This window comes from Castor canadensis, chromosome 9, assembly GCF_047511655.1.
Source record: "Castor canadensis chromosome 9, mCasCan1.hap1v2, whole genome shotgun sequence".
Classification (NCBI taxonomy): domain Eukaryota; kingdom Metazoa; phylum Chordata; class Mammalia; order Rodentia; family Castoridae; genus Castor; species Castor canadensis.
The window spans coordinates 81,572,141-81,597,208 of NC_133394.1; the positions used below are offsets into that span (position 1 = coordinate 81,572,141).

General features: G+C 39.3%; 1 protein-coding gene and 1 non-coding gene across 2 annotated transcripts in view; both read left to right on the forward strand.

The window, feature by feature from the left end:
• Positions 1-7,731: 7,731 nt before the first annotated feature.
• On the forward strand, positions 7,732-7,947 carry LOC141411099 (small nucleolar RNA U3). The gene has a single exon (XR_012435943.1). It is a non-coding gene; the product is annotated as a small nucleolar RNA U3 (small nucleolar RNA).
• A 6,980-nt stretch (positions 7,948-14,927) lies between these two features.
• Positions 14,928-25,068, forward strand: part of Sparcl1 (SPARC like 1) — a 50,594-nt gene continuing 40,453 nt past the window's right edge. The window contains exon 1 of the mRNA XM_020165496.2: positions 14,928-15,336. The gene's annotated coding sequence lies outside the window, so the exon portion shown is untranslated. The remainder of the gene's footprint in view (positions 15,337-25,068) is intronic.

Sequence of the window (25,068 nt, forward strand, 5' to 3'; positions counted from 1 at the left end):
AGCTGGAATGGAATGGTCATTCCATCGACCTCTGCTCAGGTTGGCGTTTTTCCCACTCAGACAAAAGAATGACTCCTTTGTCTCATTCATTTGTTAAAGATGACCATGGTTCACACTCCCCTCTTGTGGCCACTTCCAAGCATGCAGGAGCACATAAGGCAAATGCAATGTTCATTTAATCCTTCTACAATTTCAAGCCTTAAAAACAAAAAACCCTAGTAGATGTTTAATAGCATGTTAAAACAAACACCTGTTGGTTTTGTATTCAATTTCCATTGATCAATGTTTTAAAACGTTTTAAAAGCTTAACAATTGAGCCAAACCAAGTGGTTTGCTGCTCCGTGTTGACCACATTGCCTCAGTTTACCTTCTTTCCATTCGGTCTCCTTCAAGTAACAGGATAGTACTTTTGGAACTTTTAGAGTGTGGAGAGGAATGATCTGGTGGACAAAGCAATCAACAGAGTTGCAAATGCTCATTTTACAAATATTTATTAAATGCTTGCTGATACAGGGAATGTAATTACATACAAATAACTATGTTACTTGGCAAAAAGTGAAAAACAAAGAAAAATTGAACTAAGGTGCCCTTCCTCTGTGACACATGACAAAGCCAGAGGTCGAAAGTGAAGGGGAACACTGGATGTCCTGCTTTTTTCTGAGCCATCCCAACCATTGCAGGACAAATACAGAAGTAGCCTTACACTGTGCCAGGTGTCCCAGCCACTTTATCAAAAGTAGTATGTTGGTGGGGTGTAGCTTGGTTGTAGAGCACTTGCCTAGCATGTGTGAGGCCCTAGGTTTGATCTCTGGCACCATGATGATAGTAATAATGATGGTGGTGATGATGGTAAGCTTTTGGCATTCAGAGAAAGAACAACTTCCTATCAGACATAGCAAGGAAGACTTCTTGGAAAGGAGGCTTCTTCGTTAGACCCTGAAACAGTAGTAGGATTTAAACATGAAGGTTTCAGACAGAGAACGTGTTGGCCAATGTTTTAGTATTACTTAATGCTAAGTGAATTCACAAAGGCAAAAAGTGACAGAGAAAAGCAAAGAGAAATGGCTGGTGTTCAGACAAGGGAAGAAAAGGTTACACAAAGAGGCAGAGGGCTCTAAATGCCCAGCTCCTGACTTTAAATTTGACCTGGAAGGCAAGAGGAAGCATCTTAAGCAGCAGAGTGACATGATGTGAGAGAGGAAAAATTGTGTTTAAGATGAGTTGGATTTGGGACTGGGGACAATATCTGGAACTGTGGTCAAAAATTGATCAGAGGCCTAACCCAGCTCAGAGACCTGTCTTATTTGTTCCAAAGAGGGTTGGTGAGTATCCAATAACCACATCAACTTTTAGATTCTGGCTTCTTTTTAAAACAGTAAAATTATCTGGCAGCATCAGGGTGTGATTTCTTCATGACAGTAGGACTACAGTAGTTGAGAAGCTACTGCCACCTCAGGGGACTCCAGACTTCCTAGTTCCCAAGTCCCTTGCTCTCCTATGCTCCTGACACAAAGACCAGGTGTTGGACACCAGTTATCATTGCCCAAGTGTACATGCATCTGTGCTTATGTATACATGCACGTGTGTATGCTGTTTCCTTACTTCTGACTCACATAACTTAACTCACATAACCTTCCTGGCCCTTGCAGGCCAGGTCCTTGCATGTGTAAATGTGAATGCAGAGCAAGGAAAACATTCATGGAGAGATGACTGGGGCTCTAGTCAAGAATACGATCCCAGGAATGAAGATGGAATTGTGCAGGAAGCATTTGCCCTGTGTTTTTGCCAAAGCTCAACCAACTTTTGCATACAACACAAGAAGTACTAACAAGATGGGCAAAAGTTTTAATAATGAAAATTTCAACTGCCTTCCCACAGAAAAGCAACTGTAATGTTTTCAAAACCTTATTCTGCCTTGCTCTTTCATAAATAAGAGTAATGAAGGCAGTTTTAAATATTATATAGAATTCCAGCAAGAAAACACATATGACTCTGTTTCTCCTGACATAAACTATAATTGCCAATTGATTTTACCACAACAAATTGTGCGTTTTTGAGTATGAGGGATGCTTCAAGCCATCAGTGAAACTTATTAGTCAAGGGGGACAACTGATTAGGGGAAGAGATGTCTGGAATCCTATCCTTTTACATATAAAACACACCCACCCACACACACACACACACATATACTACTTAAAAAGATATGCAGTCTCCTGGTAGTGTTAAAATTTCATGGTGGGGGGAAGGGACACTTAGGAAAACTGTTCAAAAAGCACCTTAGGAAAATAATAATGACAACTTTTTTGAAAAATATTAGACTAGCAAGGGAAGGCAGTATCCAAATGATTTGTTTGTCTTCTTTCAAGTTGCCAATATGTTAGTGCCAGTATAGATGCAAACAGCCTTAGGTTGGCTTTACTAGAGACCCAGCTTCAGCTATAGACTGAAGTGTGACCCAGACCATGCAAAATCTCCACAAACTCATTGCTCTTTCATAACTGAAATATCAAAAAAGTACAAAAACCATTGCTCAAAATCAAGAAGAACACCCACCCACCAAATAGGACTACTGCATCACACAAGCAGCCCTTCATAGTCTGAAAATCTCACTCTGGGAACTCAACTCAATAAACATCAGAAGGATTTGGAGGAGGGCAGTTTTTGGTTATTAGTATAGAAGTGACCTCACCACGAGAAGGCCCCAGATAAACTTCTGTCTCAGTGAACAAGACACATCCTGTGAGTCAAATGTACAGAAATACAGAGGTTCACCACATCTCACTTAGACAAGAGATCCAAACACCAGGTGTTTTGAAAAATCAGGTTCTGTCTATCCCAAGGTAAGGTGAGAACAGAAGAGTAGCTATGTAGCTTATGTTGCTAGTATACAGCCAACTCAAATTCCCCCCAACTTAATGAGGTTCTGTCTGAGAAAAGACACCACATTGGGCTCCAGGGATCATTGTGAGAAGCTGCTGGATTTGCAGAGCTAGAATGAAAGGGTGTATTTTATCCCTCTGCCTGTAGCAGTACATGGGGAAAGAGGCGTTACAGAAGGTGCCATGACACAATCTCTAGCCACACTCTTCTTACTGGCAGCCATTATCATTATCATCATTGAGTAAGCTCTCCTCCCATCATGCATTGGGCAAAACGCTATTCCTCACAATTATCCTATGAGGTGGTGTTACTGTCATCCTGTTTTGATAGACGAAGGCATCGAGAGGTAAGGTAACTTGCCTAAGGTCACACAGCTAAGAAGTCTCAGAGATGGAACTTGAATTCAGTTCTGGCTCATCAATTTTCTGCTGTACTTCCTCCAGAGACAACAAGGATTTTGAACATGTCTTCCATCAGAGAAGTTGTTGGGTAGAATTTAGCTAGAAGATGGCAGAATTTTTTTCTGGCAGTATTCAACAGCCTTGGTGACTAGCAAGATCCCATCAGGCCTTTTCAATGTCCTTTGATGGTCTGACCCTGACAGGGTGGCAATGCAGAAAGACTGAAAGGCAAGAAAGCATCAGGCATCTCCAAATGTCCTTCAATTTAGAATGCTCCAGTTCTGAATCAAAGTGCTAAGATTGTGTACTTTCATGTAGCTCTCTGAGCTGGGATTGAGGCACAGGTAGCTTGTACCTTGCCATTGGGTTTGACAGTCCATAATTGTGGCCAAATGCCCTCAGCTAGTTTCTTTTGGAAACCTTTAAGAGTGGTTAAAACTTCTCAGAGGACCAAAACACAGTAACAATAGCAAAAGGCCCAAGGTTTCTTGCTATTGTGATGGATTTCAAGAAGACAAAACAGTAACAGAACACCTAGTGAGAATCTACTTATGCACTGATGCGAAATATCATCACGAACTGGGTCACATAAAAGCAGCTCTAGACTTTGATTAAAGTAAGAATAATCTTAAGTCATTCTTCAAGGGAGAAATCTTTTTAAAATTTCTTGTTTCATTCTTCATTCTCTAGAACCTTAGTTCTTTGAATTTCAACTTTAAAAATTCAGCCCTCTTCAGGCTAGTGGAGTGGCTCAAGTGGTAGAGCACCTGCCTAGCAAGCAGGAGGTCCTGAGTTCAACCACCAAAAACAAAACAAAAATTCAGTTCTCCACCTTAAAGTTATACTCAATCATTATTTTCTAGACAACCCCAGGGGTTTGTCACAGGTCCCCAGATTCCCAATTACCACAATCACTTGCTGTCATCCCTTTGGAGATTTCCTCTGCCCTGGGTGCTACTAATCCCTGCCGCCAATAAACACCTCAATCACCTGCATCCTGAAGTGTCCATTGTGCACCATGGCTGTGGCTGGAGCATGTGAAAGCATGCAGCGTGACTGAGATGCTCCAAAGTGACACTGTGTGCTCTGGGACATCCATACACTTGAGCCTGCTGTGTTTTTGTTACACTGAGTCACATGGTATGGAGGGTAAAGCTGCACATCCTCTAGGGTTTTCATGAGATTCAATTTCAGTGTTTTGTTCTGTTGAAATCAAGTGCCCTTCTTTCAAGGATGCAGTTTTGTCAGTTGAGAGCTGGGCTGGAGTCATATCTAAGAGAAATAAACAACTCCAGTACATTAGTTACAGAGCTTGTCTGCCTAACTTCCTGTTCACTTAAGATGCGTCTTTCCCAAGAAGTCTTTGGCTCCTTTGTAAAGGGCCTACCCCATTCAACCTTCGGACCAGTCCAAATTTATGCAGTAATGAATTAAACTAGGCTCAAACCAAACCCAAAGAACAGAGATCAGAATCTAATTGCAAACAGAAATAACATCTGGAGTTTTACTAATGTCAAATTGAAGAATAAAAATGAAACTGTCCAGGTTCTTTCCCTGAATTGGACTTCAGCTTCTTTCATTACCTATCCACTGGGATTGTGGTAAAGATTCTGGTAGGAAAAAGCAAAGTGATTATTAATACGGTAAGGGTCTGTAAGTCTGCTGCTTTCCATAGTGCCTTCATATGTGCTTCCTGAAATTTGTTTGTGTTATGGGACATTAGGATTTCTGCCACCAATTGCATTTTCCTCACTCTTTTCACCAAACAAGTTTAGAGTCAAATCTGCAACCCGTCGTGTAGCAAGTTAAATCTAGTCCCTCAAAAACATGTTTGAGTCTCAAGTCCAGCTGCCTGTGATTGTGACCTTGTTTGCAAACAGTGTCTTTGCAGGTTTGGTCAAGCTAAGAAGAGGTCACACTAGATCAGGGTGGACCCTAAAGCCAATGACTCAGGAAATTAAGAAGAGCCTGGAGTGAAAGTAGATACCCATAATCCCAGTGCTCAGGAGGCTGACGCAGAAGGACTGTGAGGAGGAAGGAAGGAAAGAAGAAAGGAAGGAAGGAAGGAGAGGTTGGGACACATAGATTCAGAGGAAGACAAAGGCTACGTGAAGATGGAGGAAAACTACAAATAAATCTTTTATAATCTTAGAGAATATATAAATTATTGTGATGAAAATGCTAACAGAAACATGGGAGGTGTAGACAGGAGGATTGCTGTTCAATCTAGCCCAGGCAAAAAAACGAAAATAGTTATCAAGACCCTATCTCAAAAAATAAGCCAGGTCCCCAGGTATTGTGTTACAATCCTGTAATTCGAGCTATGTGGGAGGCAGAAGTAGGAGGATCATATTTTGAAGCTGACCCTGGGCAAGAGTGCAAGACCTTATCCAAAAAATAGCTAAAGCAAAAGGGATGGGAGCACGGCTGAAGTGGTAGAGCACCTGTTTAACAGGACCCTGAGTTTCAGCCTTAGTGCAGCCAAAAAAATAAAAAAGAAAGTTAATAGAAACATAGATGTTAAAGGAGCTTCTGGTAAACACTAAAAAGGAAATAAATGGCATGTTTATTTGACCTTGGAGAAAAGGCAACCCTTGCCATAAACTGTCAGGAACTTGGCTAAAATATGTCCTACTGTTGGATGGAAATCATAACTTGTAAGTGATGGACTTTATTTAACTGAGATTTCCAAACAAGTTGTGAGAAATGTGGCCTGATTTCCCTTTGCTGGTTACAGCAAGGTATAAGGAGAAAGCTATAAATGGAGCAAGAAATCATTAAGCAAAAAAGAACCATTACTCATTTGAAAATTCTCAGCAAAATACAAGAGAACACAAGTATGGCTGGACAACCTTTTCAATAGAGATGAGTGACACTCAAAAAAGTGACACTCATTAGTGTCACTCCAAAATCCAATCAGTTGTCTCAACAGAAGCCAGAAACACAGAAAGGTTTATCCAGGACAGATTTGTGTAGGATCCTCTTGTGTGACATCTTGGCACCCTGTGAATTGCATGGTTGATGAACGAAGATACATTTTAAGACTGTCATATTTGCAGAAACCTTGGCAGCGTGGGCTGAAAGGGACAGAGACAAGCCAAAAGGAAGGCTATCAGATTTCCAAAATTCTTCATGACTGGATCGTTATTCTCTTCAGAAGAATAACACCTATTATGGGCTAGATTTGTGTCTCCCAAAAATTCATATGATGAAATACCTCAGAATGTAACTGCATTTGGAGATAGGGCCTTTAAAGTGATTAAGGTAAAAATAAATTATATTGGCATGACCTAATCCAAAATAACTGATGTCCTTATAGTAAGAGGAGATTAGGACCACATGAAGACACGTGAAGAGCAAACCAAAGGGAGAGGCCTCAGAAGAAATCAACCATCCAAACACCTTGACCTCTACCACTCTAACCTCCACAACTGTGAGGAAATGAACTTCTGTTGGTTAAACCACCCAAGTCTGTGGTATTTTGTTGTGGCAGCCCTGGCAAAGCCCTAGCAACTCCATATGTGGCTCTCGGATTGGTGAGACCTGTGCAAGCCTGGCAGGCAGAGCCTCTGTGAGACAGAGGGCAGAGCATTGAGCCAGGTAGGAATTGGGATAGTATCTGCCCTGCTGAGTTTGACTGTGTTTGAAACAAGTCCCCTTTATTCCTTCCATTTTTCTCCCTCTCAGAATGAAAAGGTCTCGCCTGTGCCATTATATTTTGAGAACAGATTGTTTGTTTTCTAGTTTCACAGATGGAGAGAAAATTTTCCCACGATAAATCTTCTACATACATAAGTATTTTTGATGATGAAATCTGAAACTTTTTCAGTTGATAATTTTTAGATGCAATTTGGGACATAAGATGGAAGCTGGATGGGGCCAAGATATTTGGAATGGTCAAGAATGTTGAGATGGCATGAATGAACGTACAGTGAATGTGAGAAAGGCATGAATTTTGGTGGTCAGGGAATGGACTGTAGGTGAATTGTGACCCAAAAAAGCTATGTTCAAGTCTCCACTTTTGACACCTGTGCATATGAACTTATTTGAAAATGGGTCTTTCCAGATAGAATCGAGGTAAGATGAGGTCATAGTGACTTATGGTGACCTTTGAATTCAATGACCACTGTCCATGTAAGGAGAGAAGAGTACACAGAGAGATTAAGAGAAGGCACCCAAAGAAAGAAAGCCATGTAAAGATGGAGGCAGAGATCCCAGCTCCAGTAAAATGAATACCACGGGGCTCTGGAAGCCATCAGAAGCCAGGAAGACTCAGGGAAGTATTATTCCCAGAGCATTTGGAGGAAAGATGTGCTGCTAACACCTTTATTTCAAGCTTTTAGTCTTCAGAATGTCAAGAAAATACATTTCGTTTACTTTAGAGTTCCCAGTTTATGGCAACTTGTTATGATGGCCCTAGGATATTGCATTCCTCTTAAAACAATACAGAAAGACTGTATTTTCAAGGATCATTTCTACACTTTGTTACTAGAGAAGTTTCTATGATCGTGTGGAGTACCAGAAACCATAAGGAGGCTACATAATGCTCTCACCTGAGGTTGAAACCAGCTCTTGGTGCTGCTGTGTTGTAGCTGCCATTTGCCATTGATGACCATTCTTCTTCTCCTTTGGAGGAGCAAAAGGGTGAGGATGTTGTCTGAGTAGTTTCCCTATTAAAAAAAAAACTATATAGACGTACATAGTTAGGACTGCTCTAAGCTGGTCTAACCCTTCATATTTATTTTTAAATTTAATTGACAAATAGCATCCTGTGCTCATATTGCATACAGTGTGGTATTTTGAAGTACCATCATGTGTTGCTTAATGATGGGAACACATTCTAAGGAGTGTGTCACTAGCTGATGTCATCTCTGCAGATCACAGGGAGAACTTACACAGACTACGATGGCTATAGTATCACTTGCTCTTCATGAGACCTCCACTAGATATAAAATCCATTGCGGAATGAATGCTATTCAGTCCAAGACTGTACATATTCATTGCAGAATGGTTAAATTGAGCTAATTAGCAAATTCATTGCCACACACTATTTTCATCTTGTGTTCCTTATATTTTTTAAGAATACAGCAGGCCGGGTACAGTGGCTCACATCTGTAATCCCAGCTCCTGGGGAGGCAGAGATCAGGAGGATTGCAGTTTAAAGCCAGCCCACTCAAAAAGTTATCAAGATCTCATCTCAACCAACAAGCTGGATGTGGTGGTGCACATCTCTAATCCTAGCTACATGGAAGGTGTAGGTAGGATTGTGGCCAGAGTCCTGCACTGGGCAGAAATGTGAGACCTTATCTGAAAAATAACTAAAAGCAAAAAGGACTGAGGGCATGGCTCAAGTGGTAGAGCATTTGTCATGAAGCACAAGGCCCTGACTTCAAACCCAGTACCATCAAAAAAAATATATATATATATAATATATTATTATTAAGTACAATAACTTTGCTGTGATAGGCCTCTCAAAACTTATTCTTCCTATTTAACTAATTATGTCTCATTTAACTAACATCTCATCTTCCCAACTACTTCAGCCTCACATAACCACCAATCTGCTCTCTATTTTTTGTGAAATGAATTATCTTGGATTCTACAGATGAATGAGATCATGCAGCATTTGTATTTGTGCTCTTGGCTTATTTCATTTAACATAATGTTCTCTGGGTTTACCCATGGTATAGCAAATGGTAGGATTTCGTTTTGCTTTACAGGAAAAACTGTCCCATCACATGCCTCGGTGCATGCAAACACACACACACACACACACACGCACAGAGCATATTTTTTTCTATCCATTCATCCATTGATAGATACCTAGGCTGATTCCATATTTTAGCTAATATGAATAGTGTTGTGATAAACATGGGGGGGGCAGATGTCTCTTCAACATACTGATTTCAGTTCCTTTGGATATATGCCCAGTCGTGGGACTGATGGATCAGATGTTAGTTCTATTTTTAAGTTTTTTAGGAACCTCCATATTATTTTCAAGAAAGGCTCTGCTAATTTACATTCCCACCATCATTGTGACAGGATTTCCTTTTCTCTGCATTCCCAGCAGAGCATATTATCTTTTGGTTATCTTTTGTCTTTTTGACAACAGCCATTAGTTATGGTTTGTATTTTAAACGACCACCCCATACACACATACCCCATTTATTGAAGGCTTGGTCCTAAGATGTTGACACTGTTGGGAGATTGTGGAAGTTTTGGGAGTGGAGCCCAGTGGAAGGAAGTTAGTTTTTGGGGGACATACCCTTGATGGGTGTGCACTGGAACCCCAGACCCTTCCCCACTCTCTCTGCTTCCCAGCTGCTGTGAGGTAAGCAGCTTCTCTCCACCATGCACTTCAGCCATGATGTTCTGCCTCACCACAGGCCCAAAGTGACACAGTCACATGATCATAGACAGAAACTCTAAAACTGTAAGCTAAAATAAATCTTTCCTCCTTTTAAGTTGATTTTCTCAAATATTTTGTCCCAGCATCTGAAAGCTGCCTGACACTATTCTATCTGGAGTGAGGTGATATTTCATTGTGGTTTTGATTTGCATTGCTCTGATGAATAGTCATGTTGAACATTTTTTTCATATATATTTTGGGAGCTTATACATCTTCTATTGGAAAATGTCTATTCAAGTCTTTTGCCCATTTTGATTGGGTTATTTGTTTTTGATTTGCTGTTGAATTTCTTATATTATGGATATTAATCCATTGCATTTCTGTGGTCCCAGTTCTCTCAATTATTTGTGTCTTCTATAGACTTGACTCTTATGTTTTCCTTATTTTCTTCTCCCTTACACCTCTATCTCTTTGTCTCCTACTTTGTAAAACTTTCCTTCTGTCTCTTGTATTTTTTTTTTTGATGGTACTGGGGTTTGAACTCAGAGCCGCACACTTGATAGGCAGGTACTTCACCACTTGAGCCATTCCACCAGCCCTTTTTTGTGCCAGGGATTTTCGAGATAGGTCTCCCAAACTATTTGCCTGTGCTGGCTTTGAACTGCTATCCTCCTTATCTCTGTCTCCTGAGTAGCTAGGAATGACAGGTGTGAGCCACCAACTCCCAGCTCCTGATGCTTTTTTTTTAACGGGGTTTTCTATACTTCCATTTCTTATTAAAAGCTGTTTTTATTTTATTTCCTTGTTCTGGCTCCGCCTCTGTAGGAGGAACATGCTCCATACCTCACTAACATGAGGTGTGGTCAACAAAGTGCTGGAAGAAGCAGAACTGCAACACACACAGGCAGAGTTTACCAGATCTCCTTTTTTTCTGCCAAGGGAACTGTTCCATCAGCCTGGATGCCAGAGTTGAAGATGTGTAACAGAATTACAGCAGATCTGCACTGAACAGGAAGCATGAGGAAAACAAAACAACATCAGAACCCTTTTTTCTGGTAGTCCCAGATGTTTGGGGATTGTTTGTTACTTCAGCATAATGTATCCTCATAGATACTTCCCAACTATCAATGGGAACCCTTTCAGAGTTCCCTTTACCTAATCTACAAAAGGCAAACTAATTAGCCTGACATTTCAGATGTCAGACTAACCACCTGTCTTTCTCCTTTGATTATTTTTTCTTAGCTTTCAAGGTTATTACTAGAAACTGCAACAGCCATATTGTATCTGCTAAAATGCTGTACCCATTTTGCTACTCTTCTGTTTGTTAATTGTCTCCTGAGTGTTACAGCTCTGCCTAAGGTCTAAGCAAGTATATAACTAATCTCATGTCAGGGCTGGGCTAAGAGAGAATGGCTGGAGTAAATGATAACAGTCCGTATTCAGAAATTGACCCAGAGGTTGCTAACCAGAACCAATCTGAGAAATCTGAATTGGTTCAGTATCAGAATATGATGGTGGTGAGTTCAGAGGTCAGTGACGAGGTCAGAATTAAGACCTGAGTGAAATCGAGACCCCCAGACAGCTAAATACAAAGGTCTAAATGTCACAATGGGGTACTATGAAATGAATTGTTTCTCTCCCAAAAATTCATATGCTGGAGCCTTACTCCCCACTGCTGCTATAGTTGGAAGCACGTACTTTAAAGAGATAATTAAGGTTAAATGAGACCATATGGTTGGGACCCTAATCCAGTAGAACTGGTGTCCTTATTAGAAGAGAAAGGGATGCCAGAAGCACACATGCACAGGGGAATGGCCACATGAGGACACAGCAAGAAGGTGGCCATCTGTAAGCCGAGAGAGGCCTCAGGAGAAACCGAACATGGCAAAAACTTGATCTGAGACCTCCAGCCTCCAGAACTGTAGTTTAAGCTGCACAGTTTGCAATAACTGTTATGGGTAAGCAAGGAAGAGGGTCCTACAGGGCAGATCCCAGCCAAGGTTGTTACAGTCATTCTGTTTTCCCTTATATCTCTCCATCTCCCCTACTCACTTCTACCTGCAACACTCCACTACTCCAAGGTAGCAATGATCAGGCTTATACTGGGCAAGATCTATGACATGTCTCTCCTGTTGCTCAGATACTCATGCTCTCCACAGCGAAGAGGCTCATTATATGCTGGAGGATTGATTGCAGCCGGCCCTCTGTAGCCACAAGGGATTTGTTGCAGGACTCCACGAATACTAAATGGTGATGCTCAGTTCCCTTATACAAAATGGTGTAGTATTTGTATATAACCTACACACATCTTACCACATACTTTCAGTCATCTCTAGATTATTTATAATATTTAATAAAATGTAAATGCAAGATAAATGTTATTCTGTATTGTTTAGGGACTAATGACCAGAAAAACATTTATACATGTTCAGTACCAATGCAATTTTTTAAAATATTTTAAATTGGTAATTGGTTGGTTGATTCCACAGATGAAGAAACTATGGATGTGGAGCGGTGACTGAACTGTATTCTCTGGTCTTTCCCCTGAAGCAAGGTTCTTAGCTTCATGGACTCCCTGAGTGCGGCCGGAGACCTGGGGTGGGGTACAGATGGCTTCAGAGGCTATAGCTCTCATCAGAGTCTCAAAGGAACTCTCAACACTAAAGTTTAAAAAGAAGACTCCAACTTAGATGTTGTCATTTGTCAGATCCTCTGGCCAATGTCATTGTTATGTGGGTCAGTTCATACACAGTCACGCAAGAAACTCTTGGTCAAATCTCCCCTTCACATTGAGAGATTGCATAAATTCTCTAAACGGATTTACAGCTCCATCTGGTAGGTGGGCATTGTTGTAGGTTTATTGTCCTCCGCTTTATGAGCTATAAACTATTTTAGAAATGACAACTTTACAAACAATAAGAGTTTGGATATTTGCCAATGAACATTCCCAAAATAAAGCCATACTTAAAAGACATTGTGAATTCAAAGCCTCTTTATTTATTTTTATTCAGTTTTTTCTCTCATCTAGTTATGAGTTTGAACTTTTAAGAAATTCAGAACAGTGCAATATCTTATAACTAAACAGTAGATTTTTTTAATTATGTTATAGATTAGTAAAATATTCTGTTAAACTGAGTCAAGCTTTGAAACCTACAAATGAATTACCTATGTACATATTTACATTTAAGACACAAATATAGTTTGCTTTAACCAAATCATTTTGTGTTAATACAGATTTCAATAAGAAATTTTACTCTGATCACTTCATAGAAAGGTGTCACTTACAATATTAGAAAAAATATTTTATTTGGTCAAAGTCTTTTCCATAGCTCTCCAGCTAAAAATTTCTCTACATTCTCATTGAATTAATGTCATTGTCTGAAATCAATCCATAAAGCCATCTCAAATAAATACTAATTAAAATAAGAAGTTATTATTTTTGGTGTCTGAGAAAAATCTTTCAATGAGGGCCCAATCCTCAGAAATGCTTTCCTATATACCCTGCAATGGTCTCACCACTCCCAGGTCCCTCTAGAGACCACTGGAGAAGTGCTTCACACTTCTAAAACTAGATGTGCACAGAGGTCCAGGAGAAGCAAAGACCAGCACACCCCACCCTTTTGTCTTCCTTTGAGGAGACTGCTCACCCCTTAGAACTGGCTAAGGAAAAACATCCCATTGTCTGAGGCACAAAGACGTCATGTCCTTTCATCCTGTCCATGGAAAGGCAGTTTAGAGCAAGTAATCCTGATTCCCAAAGATGTGAGAAGGTTCCCAGCTGCACTGTGACTTGTTTTCGGTTCCTAGGCAAATTGCCCAGTTTCCTCTGCTCCCAAATTTTCCCAACTGCAAAGTAAAGACAATTCGTGTTACCTTTCTCTTGCAGTGTTCTAACAATAAATAAAGCAGATGTTTCTAAAGTGCTTTAAAAGATTTGACTGACGGCATATTTCTCTAGCATTATAGCTGGGACTTTTGTCTATTTTTATTTCATTTTGTTTTTATCAGTTTTGTTTTGCTTGCTTTGATTTTTGCTGGACTTTAGTATACATTTAGAAAAATTTATCTAATTAAATAGCAGCTATTTACCTCATATTAACAGAGCATTTACTGTAGGCAAAGAAAGCACTCATGTTAAGCACAATAAGAACAGAGAAGAGGCACAGCCCCCTACTTCAAGGAACTTATCAGCTGGGAAAGAGGTGTTATAGTTGGCGAACACAAGTGTGACCACCAGCAAGGTAGCTGTTTGGAATTCCACTCTACAAGTTATAAGTAGAGATCCTAGAAAAACCACTTAGCTTTACCAAGCGTTAGTTTCCTCTTACATAAACCATAATAGTGAACATTTATTGAGTGCCTAAAAGATGGCAGGCAGTGTTCTGTGCAGTTTACTTGTATTAAATTACTTAAAACTCAGAAAAATTGCCTGAGATAGATACTATTATCATTTCCATATTTGTAGCTCCATCTTATAGATAAGGTCAAGGAAGCTTAGTTTATAAAACTTACTCCATGTCATACGGTTAGTAGGGAAAACAAGATGCAAATCCAAATTGCCTGGTCTCCAATTCTGCAGACTTAACCAAGTCTCCAATGAGAGCAAAGTGAACTTACACCAACAGACTTGTGAGGATCAACTGATACAATGCCTAAAAAGCTGTTAGCACAGTGTCTGACACATAATTAATGTGCAATAAATGTAGAAAACAGCAGAAGAAGAGATGAGACCCAGGCATAAAGAACCAGAATGCCTGATCAAAAATCAGCACACACCTCCAGTTGATTTCATAGGAAATTAGTTTTACAGATGCAGTTAGATGATAGAGCAAATTAATTAAGATTTACCTTGACCAAACCACACAAGTGCAAGGCTAGAGAGCTGGGTGGAGGGGCAACATCTGAACTGGCATATTAGTGAGCTATCATATAAAGAACCTATCATATTTAGGTTTATGTAAACCTAAATGTCCAAGCTCACTCAAAGAGATGTGAAAGGAGCTGAAGTGTCCTGCTATTGACATTCAGAACACATTCATGAGAACCATTTCCAATCGACCGATGTAAAAATGCATCTGTGTAATTATCCTCTCCTTCTTTAACCCCTACTCTTCAATTGCCCTTAGGAAGAAACACCAGCATCAAGTTTCTTTTCAAAGACTTAAAGTTAGAAAATCCCTCCAAAAGAATCGTGCCTATAAAATCCCTGAGTTCTTTGAGAAAGGGAAAAAAACGCATAAAGAGCCAAGAGCTCATATTCTGGCCAAGTTATGAGCCTGTGAGAACAGGAGCTTGGGGAGGAGGGGGACGGTTAACTCCGTGCTCACCAGCAGAGTTAGCGCTTTCCCTGTGGGTTTGCAGGGCCTGCAAAGCTCACTATGCTCTCAGAGAGAGAGAGAGGCCAGTCTGCTAGAGAATCCAGAATCTGCAACACAAATGATGACAGTCTGAAACACTCCCTGGTGCCAACCTCCACACTCTCATCTGTCACTTCAGACCCTGACTAGTTGACAGAGCAGCAGAATTTCAACTCCACTAGATTTGAATGTGCTTCAGGGCAAAGAAGCAGAGCTAACGAGGAGAGGGATTTAAAGAGTTTCTCTTGGGTATTTGTCAAACTTTATTTCCTGACCGTGAGCAAAAGAGGGGATTCAACTTCACCATCAATCTTCTACCGAGGATCTAGGTCCAGCCACCAATCGGAAGGTAAATCTTAATTAATTTGCTCTATCATCTAACTGCATCTGTTAAACTAATTTGTGTGATCTTGTAAAGCTGGTTAACATTGTTTCCTAAATAATACAAAGTCATTTATTTATAAAAAAATGCCTTTTGTGTTACTTACAGAAAAGCTACTTAATAGGGAATTTCAGCAATTGTATTCATGTTTCATTTTCTCCTCAAGATTAAATACCAAGTACTAATAAATGATAGTTTTATAAAGACTAAGAACAAAAATGTAGAATCATTCTTACCCTGAGTAGCATTCAGACTGAAGCCTGAATCCTGAAATATGATTTGTAGAACTACTTTATTAAATATATGAAATAAACCGTAAGAAAAGTTTTCTACAAAAAGAAAGAATAATTTTCAAAATGAAATTACTTGCATGTTTTCTATGTTCAAATTTTCTAAAGTTACTCAATCACCATCATAGTTCCAGTCTGTATCTAACAGCAATGCAGGATTAGAGCGTTTTGCTTTCCTAGGAGGCAGGAAAATCCCTACAATGGTATATTCTTATTTGGTCATTTTTAAGTTACTTTAAATGATCCCTTTGTGATCCCATTTTTATTGCTTTACAATGAGTTGTTTCTTACCTCTTACTATCATGTGTTAAGATGTGCACACATGGACATAAAATTTCTCTGATTTCTGATGATGTCTCATTTAGAAAAACAAAAGGGGGAGGAGAAATATAAAGCTAAAGAAATTTTGATAGCCCTTGTATTATAAGATACTGTCGTTTCTGCTTCTGTTTCCTAAGATCCAGCAGAAATGCAAGGGGTGCCTACTCACAACTCCAGGTAGTAAAGGTCACCCTGCAGAAAACCATGCTTTTCCATTGCAGATCAATACTGCTGAAACAGTACACGAGGTACTGCACTACTGCACTGTCTAATCTGCAGAGGTTAAATATGTCTCCTTGGCATTGTAGCTGCCTCTTCTCTGGCCTGGAGCCCCAACACGCTGAATAGAAATGTTCACGTAGTCCAACTCAGCGAAATCTTTTTTTTTTTTTCAATTCTCTTCCTTTCTCATGGATACAAGCTTTTATTAGTTCTCAGCTTACTCAGTTAAATTTTGATGGTTCTGACTATATTTTTAAAAAGCATACTTCTTAGGAAAGATTTCAATTTATATTTCTGGTCATCCAACAAGATCTAGCAAAGCAGAGCAATCTATTTCATCTGCTTTATCATTCAATTAACTGATGTTGTTTTCCACATTTTTGGAAGAGAATATTTATGTGTTATTCATGAAATGTTGTTTTTTTCTTTCAGAGAATTTTTGTACAGCCATTGAACAATTAGGATACTAGGGATTCTTTTCTTTCTACTTCTGGGATTTGATCCCCAATAGCCTTTCATGGCACAGATTCATATATCAATAAGTAAAAATAATAGCTAGTGATGACAGAAATGGAGTGTATATGATATACCTGGACAACTCCAAAACATTATTCATTTCATTTCCTCTGGACTGTCATTTTTATTTAGTTGACTTGTAACAGTCCATGAACACTGCCATTTTAGTTGAGTTTAGCACAGTGGCCAGAGCATGTTGGGAACATTTTTCCAACAAGAAGAACATAAACAACTTTTTAAAAGACTTGAGGTACACTATACTCTCTTATTTCTCTTATTATTCTTCAGTGGGAGAAAAAGAGACCCCCATAGATCCAGAAGAACTTCCCTGATAGGTCTGTATGCCTGATAGATGTCCAGCCATCCAGAGCCTGGTTCTTACAGGTCCCCGAGTTCATCTTCTGCCAAAGGCTGTGCTTGCAATGGTAATTACCACCTAGATCCAGCATGACTTTGGTCAGAGGCAGGAGAAAATGGACTGAGCTTTGGAAACCAGAGTATGTGCTCTTGACTGATGGCTCTAATAACTTAAGTAAGACTAGTAGAGAGCCAATCTAGTAACTTGAGTAAGACCATGGGCTCTGGCTTATATATGACCATATAGATCTGGTTTATTTAAGGCCTGATTTATATCTGGACTTGGCCACTACATAGCTTTGGGGCTTTAGGCAAATGACTTCATCTCTTTGTGCCTTTGTCCCCTCATTTGTGGAATAGGCTTCATAAAATTAGCAGATACTACAGATATTTGATGTAAGAAATAAGTGAGAAAAGTAGCAATGCTTGGTTTATATTAAGTGATCGATCACCATAGCAAATATGAAGTATTGTCATAGCTATAGATTCCTGTTGAAACTCTAGAAAAGGAGTGGATCTACTCTTTCTCTCAGGGTTTCTTCCTAGTACTATACATTCTGCTCTATGTACTGTCATACATACTATATCATACTATGTCATGTCATACCATGACAATGCCATGTCTAAACCCCTGAGTCAGCAAAACAGAGTGACAGAGCATGGACTCCAGAGTCTAATACACCTGGTCTGGAACCCTTACTCTGCCTCTTACAAGCTATGTGAACGAGGGCAGTCACTTTATGCTTCCAGGGCTCAGTTTACCCATCTGTTAAACGAAAGGACAATATTAGTACCCACAGGTGGAGTCGATGTTAGGATCAATTCGATAGTTACAAAATACCAGGCATAGCACTGGGCAGAACTCTAGAAATGTGGGAATTTTACTGGTTGCTTATAAGAAATCTCATAGATCAGTGAGTTATTTGATATGCACTTGGAATGGTGTTTCTACTAATAAAATTGGATCACAAGAAAAAAATATTCTTTGAGTTGTCTTTTTTTTTTTTAATTCAAAGAAATGTGAAAAGAAATCTGACCTCCTCCTGTGGGACCAGGACATAAGGCATTTGTTACTGTGCAACTTACTGCTTCATAATTGGCAGCTTCTTAATGGCCAAGTCAAATGAAACCAAGGAGCCATTTCTGCTGTCGCCTGCCTTAGGCAGTGAGGAGACAGGCTGTTTTATAGTCAACTCTGCTTTATTGGCCTACTTGGACAGGGGATAAGGCCCCCAACATTTTTCCTTTCAGATCTTTTCTGAAAGCAAGAATAGGGTTTTTGACTTGCTCTAGGGATGTTTTTTCTTCTCTTGCTGACATTCAAATAAAAGAGAGGTTTTTTTCTGTTTTGTTTTGTTTTGTTGTTTTTTGTAAACCTTTCCCCTATGTTCCTAGCATTGAGATGTCAGCTGCTTTTTCTGGCTTGGTGAAGCAGGAGCAGTGTGTCGTCATGGCAATGAAAGGGTATAGAGAGACTCCCAAGTCATGACCCACTCAGTAAAATAGCTCTCAGTCACTTCAAAACCCTTCTTTGGAAATAAAGACGCCAGTCCTGGCACATTTCTTTCCTATTATGTAACTAACTTATGTACAGCAGTTGCAATAGCTAAATGTTTCCTTTAAAAATTCACTGAATAGGAGGTATTGAGAAAATGAACAAGAAAGCTACTAAAACTGACCAGTCTGCTGTGGGGTGCAAGGAAAGAACAACTGGGAAGCAAAAGAGGAGAAATAGAAATGACTTCACTTGATAACACATACTGCATACCCCACACCAGCTTCCAAGCTCCCACTGCCTCCTCCCACCTGCATTATGTGCTCTTCAGGGAAGTTCTGGGAAAGCCTGGCACACATTCTCTATAGTTTTATTCAATCTTTTCCCCTTTAGAAACAGGATCTCACTAACCTAGACTGGACTTAAACTCGAGATCCATCGGGCTCTATCTCAGAAATGCTAGTTTTTATTAATCTTATCAACTCTGCACCTCTGTCTTTTCATCTTTAAAATAGAGATAATAACAGTCATAAAATAGTCATGGGAATTGAATAAGTTAGTGCACATAAGGCCTTTCTCACAGTACCTAACCTGTGGTAAAGACTGGTTACTAAGATCAAGAGCCTCAGTCTCCCCTACTTGTTAAGTGGGGATAACAGCTAATTCATAAGATCATTTTTTAGTATTAACTGAAATGATATGTTAGTAAGTAGTAGTTGTTATACCTCTTTTCATGGTGAGGTATAACTCTGATAAGAATGGCCTTTTTTTTAATGTGGAATTTCCCATTGAGTAAATTATAAAACTCAGGCCTCAGAAATACCCTTGCATAAATATGAACCACTGAATTTGTCAAGAGAAAAAAATCAGGATTTCTTTTACATTTTTAGAGTTAAGACTGTTCTCATCTTGACTAACACTAGAGCAAAAGGTATGAAAACTTTTCTTTCATGAAAATGCTTTTTAATGAAAACTTCTATTTTAGTTTCTTCAGAGTTTGCTAGGTCATACAATTATGTAAATAAGCAATATATTTATCTGATGTTTCAAGTGACTGATGTTCTTCATTTTGTGAAGTGCCAGAGATAAAACAAGGAACCAAACTAGAGAGGGGCTTTGTTCTTGCTGGGGAGTGTCCTTGGGGAGGGGATCATTAATCAACTTATCACATTGGTGAAAACCACGTGTGACCCCACATAAAGTGACCTTGAATACAAAGTCATCTTCATCTTTCTAATGAAAAGATTTTGACCAACATAAAGGCACAAATGGAGAATATAATCTGATGTATAGGTAAGATATTTAGTCTGCTGTTTCACATGCACTTTAAAATCTTGTTTCATTTTAAATATTTTATATTTATAAAAATTATTTTCCATTCTTGAATTTCATGAAACAATTTTGCTAACCCCTTCACATGCATCTCTAATATCAGCATCTGTGTGCACTGGGTTCTCTCTGTGATTCTCCAACACTGAGTGCATCATCAATCCTTCTCCAGGTTGTTTATAACTCACCTTTAAAAATCTGCTGATGCTGCGAATTTAATCCTCAGGCATAAATCCTCATTTTATGGTAATGCTTGCCACATTTTAATTACTTACTATATTGCTACTTCCAGTGCTCTTTAAAGACTTATATAAAACCACTTGAATCTGTAAGTATAGTTTTCTAAAATTGTATAAATCTAACACTTCAATAATGAAGTCATACCTCAAAAATGATGACTAAATGTCTTATTCTCCTTTATTTTCCATTCTCAAGGTGACCTTCCTAAGAACAAAAACAAGCATTGCTTGAGATCATTTCAGGTTGTTCCCTGAATGGTGCTTTATTGACCAAAATGAAGTAATTGAGACAGTGGCCTTTAATGTAGGAGACTGCAGAAGGCATTAGCATATACAACGAATCCCTTTTTTACAGCATGAGTTTAGGGGTGAAAAAACTTGCAGTATATTTGAACACACTGTATATAGTTATATGCTGAAATAAGTGTTATGTAGGCAAAGCTCTTTGTTCTAAGATCATGCTATAGAGGCTGACCTCCACTCAAAATCAATGATGGCTTCCCCTGATCTGAAGACTAACTCTGTGGAGCTGGGTTGTGGGGAGTAGGTGTTCCTGGAAAGAGACCTCCAAGAGCATGAACACTTTGTGCAAAGACCCTGGAGCAGGAAGGATCATAGCCTATTTGACAAACTGATAGATAAGTAATTCCTCTGAGAACAAGAACAAGGGAGCCACCCATAAAACTCTGTTTACCAAGCACTAAATATATGTACTCTGCTTGATTCGGGTTAAATGTCCATCTTTAACAGCTCTCTGGAGTTCTAGTTAGACTCAAAACTCTAATGGGCATCAACTATGCCTACCCCTAGCTAAGACCCACACGGTGGTTCAGTTAGGAAAGATGATGGGCAAGTGAACGTCGGGTGTCACTGAGTCTGAGTGTATTATACACACTTTGGGTTCAGGGACACCTTGATGTCAGATGGTGACTCAGCAAAAAACTCAAAATAGAAGAGTTTTGTTTTCATCCTTCAGATGACTTTAAAATCAAGCCATAGAACTCACCTTAGAGACTCATTAATACTTTAAAAGCCCTAAAGTATTAGTGTTAAAACCAGATCAGGTAACAGCATGCATTCAGTGGCCAAAACATGACCAAGGGATTTGCTCTCTGATAAGGCCTTCAACTCTCATGTAAAGACAGGAGAATGTTCTATTTGAGTCTGACTATAAAGTACCTAGAGCAATCATTTTGTTTACTACCTTTCCCAGAAAGGAAATTTTCCCATAGTTACAATAACTACTAAAAATAGCAACCTGCAGGCTTCCTCTAATAGAAATAAATTCAGCAGAAGATACCTGACCTTATTTGGAAACATGGATGTACATACTCTGGGAAGTGAAATGCCAGTAAGGAGAAAAAGAAAATAACTGAAAGAATAGTCAAAACAACCTCTTGTTTTCCTGGGGCATCAGGTACATCTTTCTCAGGTTGCTAGACAAAAAGACATGAACAGATCAAGTAGTCATCATCCCCCTTGAAAACTGAAAACACCAAAGCAAGGCAAAGGGGCCCAGGAGCTCTGATGCGGCTGCTAGTGAAGCAGTCAACAACTGGAGGGTTCAGCTACCTGGGAACACAAGACAACACACAGAAAATTTAATTAGAAAGATTTAAAGCAAAACCACCGGCACTAAAATGTCCATGGAAACGTTGACATGGCCAATAGGAAGGAGGAATTCTTTCAGAGGTGTGGATGACTAGCTTGGCACCCCAATTTGGCTTTCGTGCTGCCTGCGAATGCTCAGGAGAAAAGGAAAGAAGGGGAGATAAAAAGAGAAGAGAAACAGTGGGGCAAAAAGTGCCCAGTGGAGACAGATGGTTCTGCAAAGTAGGTTTAAGTGGCAAGGCAAAATGTAGAACTTCAAAAATAAAATTTATCTTAACTTATATTTATGTTCTAAATTGGTAAGTTTAATTAGTGTTCTAAAGGCTATAGGAAAAGAAATCCAATACAAAATCTATTCTCCCCTCACCTTAGTCCTTCAGTTTCTAGAAAATATTGTAGAAATGGAAATGGAAACAACTACAGAAAAGAGCACAAAATGGACTGCAGTTGCCCACAGTGGTTGGTTGCCTAAGTTCACTGCTCAGTCTATACCCATGTCTTAGGGTGTGTGCCAAATTTTAGATACCTGCCCCTTCTCCAGAAGACAGAAATTTCAGACAAAGGGATAGAGATGAATTAGAGGGTTTCATTGGGAGGAAAGCCCTATATTCCCTACGAAGTACAATATCTAAGCGATATTTAGCTTTTACAATCACAGCTTCCCACCCTCAACCCAGAGGTTCACACACTTATTCTGAGAGGCCAAAGCTGGAATTGCTCCGTCAGAGGACTCAGAGTAGCTGACGCACGCATGGCTCATTCCACTGTGCCTGTCAGGCCCATGTCTGCAGGTGTGGCCAGGCCACAGTTCCAGCTAAAGGAAAGGAAATCCTGGCCCCTTGCCTTGCTTTTCTAGAACAGAGCTTGCAGAGCTGCTGAGAAATCTAATTACTGTTTCTTTTCATGGTGAAATTGAATTACAACCTCTCCCATGGTTAAATCCAACCCTTTTAATACAAAAAGAAGCTAAGCAAAGGGGGCTTCAAATTGGATGTGCCTGTATTTTTCTCTCTGAGACAACTATTCAGAAAGGTTGCCATGACCTTGGCTTACCTTGCTTAGGAACAATGGTCATAATCTATTACTACCTCCTTTCTCATATAAAATAAGTTATTTTTGTATCTGATGCCAAGAGTTTGGAAGATTTCTCTATGATCCCTTAGTTAGACAAAGCAAATTTCAAGCCAACATCTGCTTTATTTAGCAGCATGATGTTTCTTATTGGTGTTGAAATGCCATGTAAAATTAAAAAAAAAAAGAGTGTGCTACTTAGGCCAGTTTTTCCCTAGGCTCTGTTTCTGACACTACCCCTTCAGTCAGGCTCTTCACCCAAGGACAGAAATAGCAGTGTTGCCTGGAGAAGAGTCACTGTAAATTCCTGAAATCTAACTGAAATAAATGGAGCAGTTCTCACAATAGTAATTTATGGAGAAACGAATTTTATAAATACCTGGCACATGTCTATAATTGCTGAAACAATAAAGTTACACATCCTCTTCAAACCTCTGTCACTATGACACACTCACTACACCCCACTGAATATGTATAACATCCAGATTTGCAACTTATTAATAAAAACAGGCGAATTTTTGGAATGAGCATCTAGCCAACTATTGGGTTTTAATTGAAGATAAATGGAGTGTGAGTTGATAAGCTGGGTTCGATAAACCCAGGGTCTCATGCATGTTACGCATGCACTCTATCACTGAGTTATATTCTTGGCCCTTTAATAAGATAAACTTTACCGTAGGTTCAAATAAAAGTGCTATGCCCACAGAGTTAATGAATCCACCATTCTGAGACCCTCAAATAGCTCTGAAAGCAAAGCATTTTTATTACATTTGATTCAACTTGAGTTAACATAACTACTGATATAATAGGGATTCAGTGGGAAGGAGCCCTGGGTCTACAAAAATCAGAATTTGCCTTATTGATTTAAGTCTGTGAAAACCTGTAACTGGTTTCAAGACACCATGTTGATTGGATGTTTATACTCTCTTACCACACTGGAATCATTTTAACTCTCAAGCCATTTGTCCAATGGATTATCTCAACTTTTTATTGGGAACCAGACAACTTTGAGCTAACTCTCTCTACATCAGTGGAGCATTCTGCTAGAATTCAGAAGTAAAACAAAATGCTGATCCCTAAGTGACTGTTTTTCCTCTTTTTCCCTCCTCACTCCCAACTCCAGCACAGAACAGTAAACTTTAAGGACCTCATAGTGGAATCCTTTTTTCTAGAAAGTTAACCTCTTTCTAGAAAAAAATAAAAATTTCAATAATTTCCTAAACTATGGGTCACCCCATAGGAAAATCCTGGAAACTTATTTTAAATAGGAAAACATTTGGCTTAAGCCTTGATATTCCCAGCTCTCTTGTATTCAGTGGTTTCTTGGATATATAAAAGGAGGAAGACGAAGAACACCAGCATAGCTCACTGATCAAAAATAGTTGATTGATGTCTTCTTGTGATCTGAAAATAATTTAAAGTGATTGATTTCAAAAGCAAATATTTTCTGATAATTTGAAAAATATTCTGGATAGGAATGTGTAAGGTTACTATAGTCTGAATCTGGATATTATTAACTTCTTTTTTCCCACAAAGGGACACACTAAAAGCCAGCCTATGCTTACACTATGCTTGATTCTTTGCTGTTTTCTTTTCCTCAAATCATCATCATGGTGATGGCAAGATCTGAGGTTGTAGGTATGGTTGGGGATGAGTCACCTCCTGGCTTCCTAGCATCTTGACAACAAGGCTAATAGCTCTAGGTATCCATCTTCTAGTTCTTATTTGTGGTATGTACACTTTTGTGCTAGGCAGTCAAAAATAGTCATTTAAAAAAATTCACAAATACAACTTTGCTTTAATTCAGCTAATTGGCCTACTCAATTAGCTGAATTTTATAAGTTCTAGGACTAACCAACTAAAAACAGTGTTTTAGAGCAGTGTTTAAAATGTTCAGTCAGACTGAGCTAATGAGTTGGGTTTGCTTTGGTGTGGAAAGAGACTAGGATGGAAGGGGAAAGACTAGAAGGATTAAGCAAAGTGTACTAGTGAAGACAACTCTAAAAAGACTTAAAACAGGCCATCCCTGGCAGTAGGAGCTCCATTGGCAGACCCATGAATCCTAAATTTTGAATCAAGGATTGTATGGGTCAAGAACCCAGTAAGGAAATGATGAATCAAGACAGGAAAGTCGAATTTGAGAAGAGTGTAATTAGGGGGTTATTTACTGAAGTGTGAGCAGGATAGGCAGAAGCCACATGGAGACAGGGTAATGGGAGCTAAGCTTGTACATAAAAGGGGAGGAACA